The sequence below is a fragment of the Rana temporaria genome, chromosome 1 (assembly GCF_905171775.1).
Source record: "Rana temporaria chromosome 1, aRanTem1.1, whole genome shotgun sequence".
NCBI lineage: Eukaryota > Metazoa > Chordata > Amphibia > Anura > Ranidae > Rana > Rana temporaria.
The window spans coordinates 253,113,776-253,126,221 of record NC_053489.1 but is presented as its reverse complement, the minus strand read 5'-3'; the positions used below and the strand labels follow the sequence as shown (position 1 = coordinate 253,126,221).

The following is a 12,446-nucleotide window of genomic DNA, read 5'->3' as shown; positions in this document are numbered from 1 at the left end:
TGCAATTTTACAGCTTGTTAGGGAGTGAAGTTTCATGCGTTGCCAGTGACTTTTATAGAACTTTTGACTAATAACCACGCATAAAAAATTTAAATGAGCCATATTCAAAAATGTATTGCAACACAGCAGATTGATAGGAAAAGGCATAATTTAACAGTATTGTGAACTTAAACACATGTGTTTTAGCATATTACAATGCATGTGTTAAATGTATCCTTGTTAATGGATCCTTGAAATTGTTGTGCCTGTTGGCTGTTATGAGTTGAATTACCCACTATTGTAATATAATTGACTGCTCTCTCTAGTGGTATTTTCAAATGAGTCTGTACTTTTGCCTTTCCATTGCCAGTGTAATTCAAACAATGGGCTAGATTCAGGTAGGGGCGCGCATTGTTACGGCGGCGCAGCGTATCGTATTTACGCTACGCTGCCGTAAGTTAGAGAGGCAAGTGCTGTATTCACAAAGCACTTGCCTTCTAAGTTACGGCGGCGTATCGTAAATGGGGCCGGCGTAAGCGCGTGTAATTCAAATGTGGATGAGGGGGCGTGTTTTATGTTAATTCTTGGTGACCCGACGTGATTGACGTTTTTCCCGAACGGCGCATGCGCCGTCCGTGGAATTTCCCAGTGTGCATTGCTCCAAAGTACGCCGCAAGGACGTCATTGGTTTTGACGTGAACGTAAATTCCGTCCAGCCCTATTCGCAAACGACTTACGCAAATGACGTAAAAAATTCAAATTTCGACGCGGAAACGACGGCCATACTTAACATTGCGTGCGCCTCCTAATAGCAGGAGTAACCTTACGCCGAAAAAGCCTAACGTAAACGACGTAAATTTGTGAATCAGTGTATCTAGGTCATTTGCATATTCTACGCTGAAAACGACGGAAGCGCCACCTAGCGGCCAGCATAAATATGCACCCTAAGATAGGACGGTGTAAGAGACTTACGCCAGTCGGATCTTAGGTTAATGTCGGCGTATCTTGCTTTCTGAATACAGAAAAAAGATACGCCGGCGCAGCTTTGAATTTACGCAGCGTATCTATAGATACGCTGGCGTAAATCAATGCTGAATCTAGCCCAATGCAATGCTGGAGATTAAACTGGATACATTTGAAAAATCATTTAAAAGAAAAGTATAGCCAAAGCTTTTTTGACTATGCTTCTCCTGTGGATTACAGCAATCGCGTGACTCGGTTTCAGCCAACAGCGGGCTAAAGCCTGCTGTTGGCTGACATCACAAAGCCTGTCCAGGCTCTGAAAAGCTCCCAACCATATGGTCGGGATACACGCAGCAGCCTGGACCAGCACCTGGCTCAGTGATCTGCCAAGAGCCTAAGCCAGCCCCTCCTGCCCCCTCCACAGCCCTGCGTTCCAGTGATCACTGGAGGGGCAGAGCAGAGAGATGCTGACTGACAGACACGGCTCTTTGCTCAGAGTGGAGGGAGGAACTGAGAGATGCTTGATCGCTCAGTTCTTATTACAGAGCCAGTGGGGGACAAATGCAGCATCTGACCAACGCTTCATCAATCTGAGTATAAGGTTGTTTTTTTTTTAAAGCTCATATTTCTCTTTTAAGTCATAAACTGGCTTTAGGAATCTATTTTCTTCATTGGCTCCACTTTTGAACAAACATGCCATGAGAGAAATATAAGCACCACCATTTTTTTTACATTTATTACCTATCATGTAGGCCAACACACTGGTCTCAGTGATTTCTGCATGTATATAAGACTGCAGAACAAGCATAGAATGCATTAAGGTTAAAAATTGTCAGCTGTAAGTTACAAAAAGGAATAAACACCTGACTTGTTGCTATCAAGTAATACTTCTATAGCGCCTTTCTCCCCGGGCAAGCAAAGTACTTTATATGCTGTTGGGGCAACCATCTTGGGCACACTAAGTAAAATAATCTACTAGGGAATTTTTTCACAGGAGCCAAGTAACAAATCATGTCTTTAGGTGTTGGAGGAAAGCCATGCAAACACAGGGAGAACATGCAAACTCCATGCAGGTAATGCTAACCACTAAGCCACTGTGCTACCCTATAGGAAACATTACAGCTTTCCTTATGCTAGTGTTAGACAAAGTTAATAAGAATATAATGCTTCTCTTAGGTGAAGTAAGCCTATCACCATTCTGAGAACCTCAGGTAAAAAGTAAAAAAAAATGTAGATCTGCAGATGTAGGCAGCTAAAATAATATGGAAATCTTGATATGCCTGAAAAAAACACAATAATCTCTAAACTTCCTATAGCTTTGTATCAGTTCCCTGCCAGCACATTGGAGCTAATAACAAATTTATGTCAGATATCCTAATTATTTATAGAAAAAAAATAATGTTTCCCAGAATAACAATACTTTGCTGGTATTGCTTGGAGCTGTCCTGTATTGTAACATTCTTTTGAAGATGTCTTCTATTCTAGCTTTCCATTGAAGCAGCCCTGTATTGTCACTATCACAAACTAATTTCTTGGCTTGAATGTATATATTACTAGCTGAATACCCGGCGTTGCCCGGTCTTCCTATCTTAACCTTTTGGGGAGGAAAATCATAGTAATATAAATATACCCATCTTTTATATAAGGGTGTAGGTAAGGGTTAATTTAACTGTCATATATTTTTATTTGGCATATAAGTAATATGTGTACCAGGTATTATTGAAATATCTCCAGGCGTACAGAAGTTATGTGGGAACATACATTTCCCATTGATTTGCATGGGACTTTAAACAAAAACCCCGACCCTCACAAATGGGGGTAGTTAAGGGATAAATTTACTATCCTATAGTTTAAGTGGACATATAAGTAACATGTGACCAAGTGTTATCGAAATATCTACAGCCGTTTGGAAGTTATGAAGTAACATGTATTTCCCATAGAGTTGAATGGGACTTTAATGGAAAACCCCGACCATGGCAAATGGGGGTGGGTAAGGGTTAAACCACCTATCCTATGTTTGTTGCTGACATATAAGTAGCATGTGTGCCAAGTTTCATGTTAATATCTTTAGCCGTTTGGACGTGATGCTGGAACATGAAGTAACATGTATTTCCCATAGAGTTGAATGGGACTTTAAAGAAAAACCCCGACCATGGCAAATGGGGGTGGGTAAGGGTTAAACCACCTATCCTATGTTTGTTGCTGACATATAAGTAACCTGTGTGCCAAGTTTCATGTTAATATCTTTAGCCGTTTGGACGTGATGCTGGAACATACATACACACACACACACACACGTTGAGTTTTATATATAAGAAGGCCAGTATGGTGGCCTGAGTTTATGGGAGGAGCCCGGAGGGTATTTAAGCAGCCCACTCACACATGCTCTTTGTCGGTTCAGTGTGCGATACTACACGTCACTGGGCCGACTCTTTCCAGCTCACCTCATGTCCGTGAGTCTGCGCATTCAATCGCATTCGACACCCTCCCGCCCTTCCCTTTTTCGGGGCACTTCTCAGCATATCCTTCTTCAATTAACTACCCATTACTTACCTTGGGTATGCCCCCTTTTCTTGGCATACTGACCAGACCACCAAGGCACACTTCAGGTCTATTTATGTTGTAAGTCTTGTCGCGTGTTTATGTGATCCACATCTCTCTCGGTCAGAGGGTAACGACCATAAATATAGATAGTGCGGCGATATTGACCATCTATTTATCAGTTTTGTCACCCATAGCATTATCTTCACCAAAGTATGTAGCTACCCCTGTATGTACTGTATGTCAGTTTTGCAATACCTTTGACAAGCATCAGGCAATAGATCCTACAATACCCCCATTTTAGTTCACCACCTCTATGCTGCAGTAACAATATGGCACAGCAAAAATACCTTTTGTTATATATTTCTGGCAGGGAGTACATTTTAGCTAATTCTACTAATGTTTTGCCCATTCATCACATATAGCTGACATATTGAGACTCTAATCAACATTGTTGCCTTTGTAGATTTGCTACTATCATGTTGAAGACATGTAGACTGTAGAGTAATTTTGCTAGTGGTCAGAATAAATTTGAAGATACATGTGATTCATTATGACATATTCATAGGCAAAATGGAGCACTTTTCTCACACCCACATAATTTGCCTATTCTTGATATTACTACATTCATTTTGAGAAACATACAGTGCTAGAAAGAAAACTTTTTTTACACGACTTACAGTAACTTAAGTAGTATAGCAGTATAAAACGTAAGTAGTACAGCAGTATAATAAAATACTATATATTTCTGTATTTTATCTGTACAAACTAAGTGTTATTGTAGCTGTATAAATAAATCTGTCAGCATACATCCAGTCTAACATAAATCTAGTCTGTTATTCCTGAATTATTAAACATTTTGCTTGTCAGTAAAAATGTGAAGCTATACAGTATATAATTCCTTGTTTCACTATGATCTACTGTACTGTATTCAGCAGGAAAATTATTTATTGTGTCTGCATCTAGTTTGGCTGAGTCTCCCTGTACCCAATTTAGGAAGCTTGCAAAAGCAACCTTGTTTTCATGCTATGAAAACCCTCTATGCAGATCTACTCCATGATTAGACACGCAATATTTTGGACAAACCCACTTTTCTAAAAACGAAATGCTGCTCAAACAAAGTTCAATACACACTCACCAATTGTTATATTCTAATATTAGTGCCAACTCCCTGATCCCTTGTGCTAAATATATATACTGTACTGTACATTATACCATAAACAATGTATAAATTACATTAATTGTACTGCCACAATACATGTGATAATATCTCATTCAGTATATATACCTGTAATTGTAAACCACCTCAATTGTGAATTTCAAAAATATCTACAATACATTTATAATTAAGCATAAATTGTACCTGTATTTCAATAAAAGTCTCTAAAAACATTATTCCAGTATTTCCTTTAGTTCCCAGAGGTTATCACCACCACTTTGAATCCACGTCAAATCACTCCTGTTCCTTACACTAGTGCCTTCCTCGATCACTCACTAGAGTTTTTGACCTTCAACTTAATAAGGACACGCTTGCTATCATATATAAAAAAATAAATCCCCCGGTCCATCTTCACAGATATTTCCACATCTTCCAGAAGTGGCAGAAAGACAAAATCGTGTTTTACCTCTTAAAAACTGTTATGAAAACATTACAGTTCCATTCATATTTTTGGTGCTGTACAAGCACTCAGTACACCACTTTTTGTATTCTTACCTCTCACATACACTGCCTGATCAAGGAACTAACGATCTGCTTTTATCACATGTATGTGGCTCATCAGTTGTCTTCTACACTGCTACTACATCATACAAACTCTTTAGAAATCACAGACTGCCACAAACAGGACTACCATGAATGGTTGGGAATCATGGACCCTCTGTGCAGCCTGTATCCTGGAAGGCTACAGATGGCCTGGCACCAGTAAGCACAGGAGACAAGGATCTGAGAAAGCACAGACTTAGGCTGCATTCACACCTCTGCGACAAGTAACACCGCGTACGCGGCGTATTTTGCCGCGAATAGTGTAACTTTTTTTTTTCTTTTTTTTTTTTTTTTTACAAATCCTTCCCATTGCTTTGTATGGCCGAACGCCAATGCCGCCTGAAAAAAAGTGTCCGGGACTTTTTTTCAGGCGGCAGGCGGCAGGCGTCTATGAGATGTGAACCATCTCATAGACAGCAATGGGAATTCTCCCCTCCAGCGGCACGAGCATCCGGCGTCGGGCGTTTTGTCGTGGAGGTGTGAATGGGGTGTTAGGCCCCAAAAAAACTATTAGATTTTCTGCAGATATTTGTTTTCAGATTTACCAAAACCAAGTAGTGGAATGGCCTACCTGATTGCATACAATTTGAAACTCTTAGGGCCCTTTCACATGGGCGGACCGTATGTCCGCTTTTTCATCCATCCATGTACGGATGAAAAAGGGACATACATTGGTCCCTATGAGATCGCAGGTGTCAGCGGATTAACATCCGCTGACACCCGATCTTGCCCGCCTCCGCATTCCTCCGATTCTGCAGACAGAGGAAAACACTATTTTTCCTTCCGTCTGCGGATCAGATGAACACGGACAGTCGGTCCGTGTTCATCCGATCCCCCCATAGGGGAGAGCGTAGAAAAGACAGGGCGGTCCCTGCACAGTGTGCGGGGACTGCCCAGTCTTCCGCTGGCTCAGCGGGGATCAACAGAGCGATCCCCGCTAAGCAAGCGGAAGTTCACGGAGCGGACCATTACTGATCTGCCCCGTGTGAAAGGGCCCTTAAGGTTTGACCTCATATTATATGGTTTTGGTAAATCTGAAGACAAAAATCTTCAGAAAATCTAATAGTGTGTATGGGGCTTAAGGGACTCACAGGAATGGCAGGAGTGTAGTGTAGCACTTGGGTGCTGGTCTTAAAGGTAGACAGGTATACTGGAAAGAGACACTTAAAGCACTGGGATGCTGGCCTCTCAGGGATACAAGAGAACTGGGGTATTTTACAGCAGTGGAATGCTGAGTATATGTATGAGGAACACAGAGGTACACAGGGATGCCAGGGAATTCAGGTTCACAGGATACAGTTGGGGTGCTCGAGGAGTCAGGACCGGTAGAATAGCTATTAGTACTAACAGGGGAGAACACAGCATGCCTGCATGTAAAACATGGAAGACCGCCGGGAAAACCGGGAACCGGCTCGGTCCCTTTTCCCCTGTACACACAGCCGGTTTTCCCGACAGGAAAATTGCCAGGAGAACTTTGGTCGGGAAAACCGGCCATGTGTATGCTCCCTCACAGTGTTTCCCATAGAAAAGCTGCGGAACAAAACTGCCGCGAATCGCGGCGAGAAAAAAGAGAACATGTTCTAATTTTTTAAACCACAGTTTTCCTATTGGGAAAACTGCTAAGGAGCATACACATGCCCCTGTGGGAGTTCAACTTCCATGTGGGACCTGGCACTAGGAACAACAGCCAGGCATGTAGCTAATTAAATCAACAGCAGGTGATTACCCAGTCTTGAACTTTTTGAATAACCCGTATCAGCAAAACCTTGCAAGTAAAAAGCTATGGAACTACATTTATCAGCATGCCTACTGTCTTTGGGAATAGTGGTGACAAATCAGCAGCAAAGCTGGCGATCAGTGACACGCTATTACAATGTATATTTTTCTGTACAATTTGAGCTGTAGTTATGTGGTTGAACCTGGCTTTATTATTAAATTAGGCAGACACACGTCCACAGAGTACACATGGCATTTAGAGCATATAACAAAGTCCAGCCTCCTGATTTCCAGTCTAAAGGCTACCAGTGTTTTCTTGGCACAGTTGCAATCATAACATTGACATAGCACTCTGTATTGTCTTGGTTCCCCATAGCTTTATTCTGCCAGACCATACTGGTAATGATTCTATATTACTATACAGTATAGTTTATTTTATCAGTTTTAGGGCTGTGTGTCCACAGCTCTGTCAAACGGGCATGCCAGAAAACCAGCATCCGATCAGCTCTGGCGGGGGGGGGGGGGGCAGTCCCCCTGTCAGGAAACAATAGCTCAGTGGGAGAGATCGCCGTACTAACATAGCATGTGTTAGTACGTATAGTGTGTACCCCGCATACGCCTTAATCGACATCGGCAGCCGGTCCAACAGAAGCCGGCCAATGGCTGAGAGCACTGACCAGAGTGTTTTGGCGAGTGTTCTGCCAAGTGTTCTGGTGAGGGGGGGATTGTACAATGCATTGTTCTATTGTTCCGATCCCAAGCTACCTGCCCCTCTGTACTGTGCCTTTGTGACCCCATGTAATGTGTCCTCCTGACCCCATGTACTGTTTCCTCCTGACCCTCTATACTCTGCTCTCCTGACCTCCTGTACTGTGCCCTCCTGGCCCACTGTACTGTGCCCTCCTGGCCCACTGTACTGTGCCCTGCTAAGCCCCTGTACTGTGCCCTCCTGGCCTTCTGTAATGTTTCCTCCTGCCCCCGGATATTCTGCTGTGCTAACCCCCTGTAAGGTGCCCTCCCGCCCCCCCTGTTCTGTGTCTTTCTGACTCACTGCACTGTACTCTGCTGCCCCTGTACATTGCCCTGATGACCTATGTGCTCTACATTAATAACCCGTGTGCTCTGCTCTGTTGACCCCGTGCTCTGCCCTGCTGAGCTCTGTACTTTGCACTGCTGACCCCTATACTATGCCCTTTTAAACCAATGTACTCTGCCCTGCTGAGACCTGTACTCTGCTCAGCTGCCCCCTTGTACACTGTTTGTCTCAAGTTCGACCCAGAATTGAGCATCTGTACTATAAACCAATGTCCCCCTGTTCTGTGCCCTCCTGACCTTTACTGTTCCCTGTATTCCCTGTACTCTGCCTGCTGAGCCCTGTGCTCTCACCTTCTGAGCCCTGTGCTCTGCCCTGCTAAATCCCTGTACTCTACTCTCCTCACCTCCTGTACTTTGCCCTCCTGACCTCCTATACTTTGCCCTCCTAACCCCATGTGTCCTCCTGACCCCCTGTACTGTTCCAATTTGATCCCATGCACTGTTTTATCTTGACCCCCTGGTCTGTGCTCTGCTGACCCCTATACTGTGCCCTTCGGACTCCCTATACTGTGCCCTCATGACCCCCTGTACTGTGCCCTCCTAATCCCCTCTACTGTGTGCTGCTGACCTCCTGTACTCTGGCTTGCTAACCTCCTGTACACTGCCCTGATGCCCCAAGTGCTCTACCCTGATGACCCCCTGTACTCTGGACTGCTGAGCCCTGTACATTGCCCTGCTAAACCATTATACTTTTCCCTGCTGAGCCCTGAATCCTGTTCAGCTGCCCCCCTCCCCCTTACACTGCTTATCTCATGTTAGCTGACCCTGACATATACTTTGCCCTGCTTACTGCATATACTGTGTCCTCTTGACCCCTAATCTGTGCCCTCCTGCCCCTCTATACTGTGCCTGTATGACCCCCTATAGTGTGACCTGCTGCCTCCCTGTACATTGCCCTGCTGACCTCTGTGCTCTTCCCTGCTGAACCCTGTGCTCTGCCTTGATGACTCCCTGTGCTTTGCTTACCACTGTACTATGCCCTGCTAAACCCTGTACTCTGCATTGTTGACCCCTGTGCTCTGCCCTGCTAAACCCCTGTACTCTTTCCCGCTGAGCCCTGTAGTACTCCCTGCTCTACCCTGCTAATAGAAACAACCTTCTTCACTCAAATGTGGTGCTTAAAGACTAATAAGTTTCCACTCTTCCAGTTTGTGCTTAAATGGTGCCAACACGTTTTGCTGCCCTCTTAGGACTGCGATTATCCCATTATGCACTGTACTTAAAAACAACAAAAAGAGGGCGCACCAGCTCAGCAAATTGCCTTCATATATCATTTATTATATCATAAAAGCAAATATTATACTTATAAACAGATTAGGTTAACAAGCGTATCAGTGAATATAAAGCCACGAGCGCTAAATCTGCAGCACTTAATCAACAGCATGGGAAGAAACCATCCGTGTGGCCAACACATTTGAAATGTAAATCCCTCTTCATTAGAGCCATGGCCAGTGGCTATAATTGGTCATGGCATACCTACAGTATAGCAAGCAATGCACCTATTTTTCTGATCTCCATGTTTTCTGAGAATACCTTCCTCTATTTTGTTGCTTTTCCCAAAAAGCTATATCTTCCATAAAAATCTACAGTAGTCTTCACTCATAGCTCATTTCTCTGAATTATGTTACTTGGGTATAGTGGAGTTTATTCCTTTAGTAAAATACAGTTTTCTAATATACATAACGAATGTTTCTATCCTGACTTACAAGGATTTTTTTCTATTCTTAAGCTTGTTTAATGAGCAACAGGCTGTCATGCTATAGTTAGAATGGGTACAGTTTGTGACGATATTCATCTTGTCCTACAGTGCATTCTTAGAAAGTAAGTGATTTTCTTTTCATTCGCTGATTCTTCTTACTTGTCTACTTTAGTAAGCTATAAAAGGCAGCCTTGTCCCCATGCTTCTAACATCTTCTATTCCTTGCTAGTCTCAGGAAGCCAAAGTCTACAATTATATACAGTGCCTCCAGCATTTTGTTCACCCATATTTCTATTTAATGTATATCTTGGTACACAATGCATTTTCTTTACCTGTTCTTGAGCAGATAATTTAAAGCGTACCATGTATACGTACTGTAAGTCCTGCTATGGTAACTCTCTATGTGGTCTGCAAAAGAATTAACATATTCTTGTGCTGATAGCTCATACTATAAGCTCTGGTGATCTATAGCCAAGTTCTATGGGATAGCAACAGAAAGCCTTGCATCTGTGTCTTTGACCGCCACTTTTCCTTATAATGTATTCTTTTAATCCATTATTTATGCTAGCAAACTACAGCTTTATATACCTGGGGTAAGCTCTGTACTTTTGGCTCTACCCTTTAAATCACTCACAATGCATTATTCCTACATGGATTTCCTACCTGTTTGTTTCTGTGAATTATAACCTACTATGCATATGTTATTGACCTTCATCACTACTTACAGTGCACTCTTCTATTGTGCTCCCAATAACCCATACCCTGGGTTATCTATAGGGTTTAATTATTTGCTTGGCTTACAATACATACATTCTATTCATGCGCTTTTTCCAATATTCAATATCCTGCCATGGTATACCTACTTGAAATCCTACATTTGCATTTGTGACCACCATCATAGTATTCAGTGCTTTCCATAATTGTGATGTGTGTTGCATTGAGCTTAGCCTGCCATGGTGTTTCTTTCTTAAGAATGTTATAGCTTGTCATGGTATTGCTTGTTCTAGTAAACTGTAGCATGTCACTGTATACCCAGAATAAGCCCTTCACCTGTGCTACTAACTTCTCCTTTGGTTAAAAAAAAAAGTGTATTCTGCAATTACTGTGCTTTTCAATTTTCATCAGTGTTCCTCAACTTCAGTCCTCAGGGCACCCCAACTGGTCATGTTTTCAGGATTTCCTGTGGTAATTACTAAGGCAGTGGAACTGATCAAATCACCTGTGCAAAATAATGGAAAGCCTGAAAACATGACCTGTTGGGGCACCTTGAGGACTGGAGTTGAGAAACACTGCCCTACATGGTATGGTCACGATAAAACCATAATAAGCCCCATCACGGTTCATTCTATGTCTGAATTTAACTACATTCTGTAATGCCTGTACTGATCTTCCATTGATCAATACACATTTTTCATGCATTACATTAGCCCAAAATGTATATTTCTGGCATTTACCCTGGCAGCCTAAATAAAGTCCACAAATCACTTCATTCTCTGAACAATGTTTCTATTTTAAACAGCAGCTTGTGTGTTGGAAGCCACATGGGATCCCAAATGAGGTTAAAATAAAACATCTCCACTACCAACCAGCAAATTGGGGGATCTCAGCTATTAAAAGAGTACCAATTCTCTAGATTTTATCTCTAGCAACTCACTTAACATCTTCATAAGTGATTCAATAACTATGCCTGTAGTCCTGCTAACCAATTTGTTATACTCCTTTATCATTATTTTCAGGTAGGTCTGTTGATATTCTGGATGCTGTAACTTTCTCCATGGATACTACAGGGCATATACAGCTATCCTTTAAATTGAACCCAAAGGATTATTTCAAATCTATAATAATCTGTTCCAATGCATATTCAAAGAGAAATAAAAGCAAGAAATTGCCAGACTGCAGAAGGTAAGCTTGTAACCATACAAAAAAAAAAAAAAACATTCATACAGCATATTATATATTCTTGAAATACAAGTAAACTAGATATAATTTTACACCCGCTTCTACAATTTACACTATTCATCAATTCTGAAGTTAATAGTTTCCCACACAAAAATACTCACCACAAGTAGTTTTTTCTGTTGATAAATTGGCATCAGATAATTGATTTCCAGAGAAATATAAGCTTTTCAGATTCTTCTTTGACCAGTGTAGAGTAGTTAAGGGAAAATAAGATATCCTCATGTTTTTGTCATCACACCAAAACTGGGTTTGTGACCAATCATCCTTCTTAGGTTCATTTTGACATATGTACTGAGGGAAGATGTAATCTAGGAACTTTCTAGGCCTGATGAAAAATTCTAGCTGCATATTTAACTAGGACAATGCTACTATTGACTGAAATATTAAGAAATAGGGCTTTAATCAAAAAGAAATATGATGTAAGAGCTTACCATGTCATTATGTTCTTGTACCTTACACCAAGCAATGCTTCACCTTAGGTATTGCACTCCTTTTACCATAATTAGTTCAAGCTATAGTAAAACGCATGAAACCAATTCAGAAATTACACTTCCTGTTTATTTAGTACACACCTTGTTTATTCAGCTTGCTTTCACACAATGCACAATACATATTTACTGTAATATCTAAACTGAATCATGTTAGCACTGAATATGGTAAACCACATTGTTTGCATATTGGGTTCCACAGCTAGATTTCTGTGAATGCTTGGAATACATCTAGAGTTACCAG

The 12,446-nt window shown here is 41.8% G+C and overlaps 1 gene segment (V, D, J or C); it reads right to left on the bottom strand.

The window, feature by feature from the left end:
* The window catches only part of LOC120940888, a 36,398-nt gene extending 24,205 nt beyond the window's left edge, over positions 1-12,193 (bottom strand). The window contains exon 1 of the C gene segment in view: positions 12,146-12,193.
* Positions 12,194-12,446: the final 253 nt, after the last annotated feature.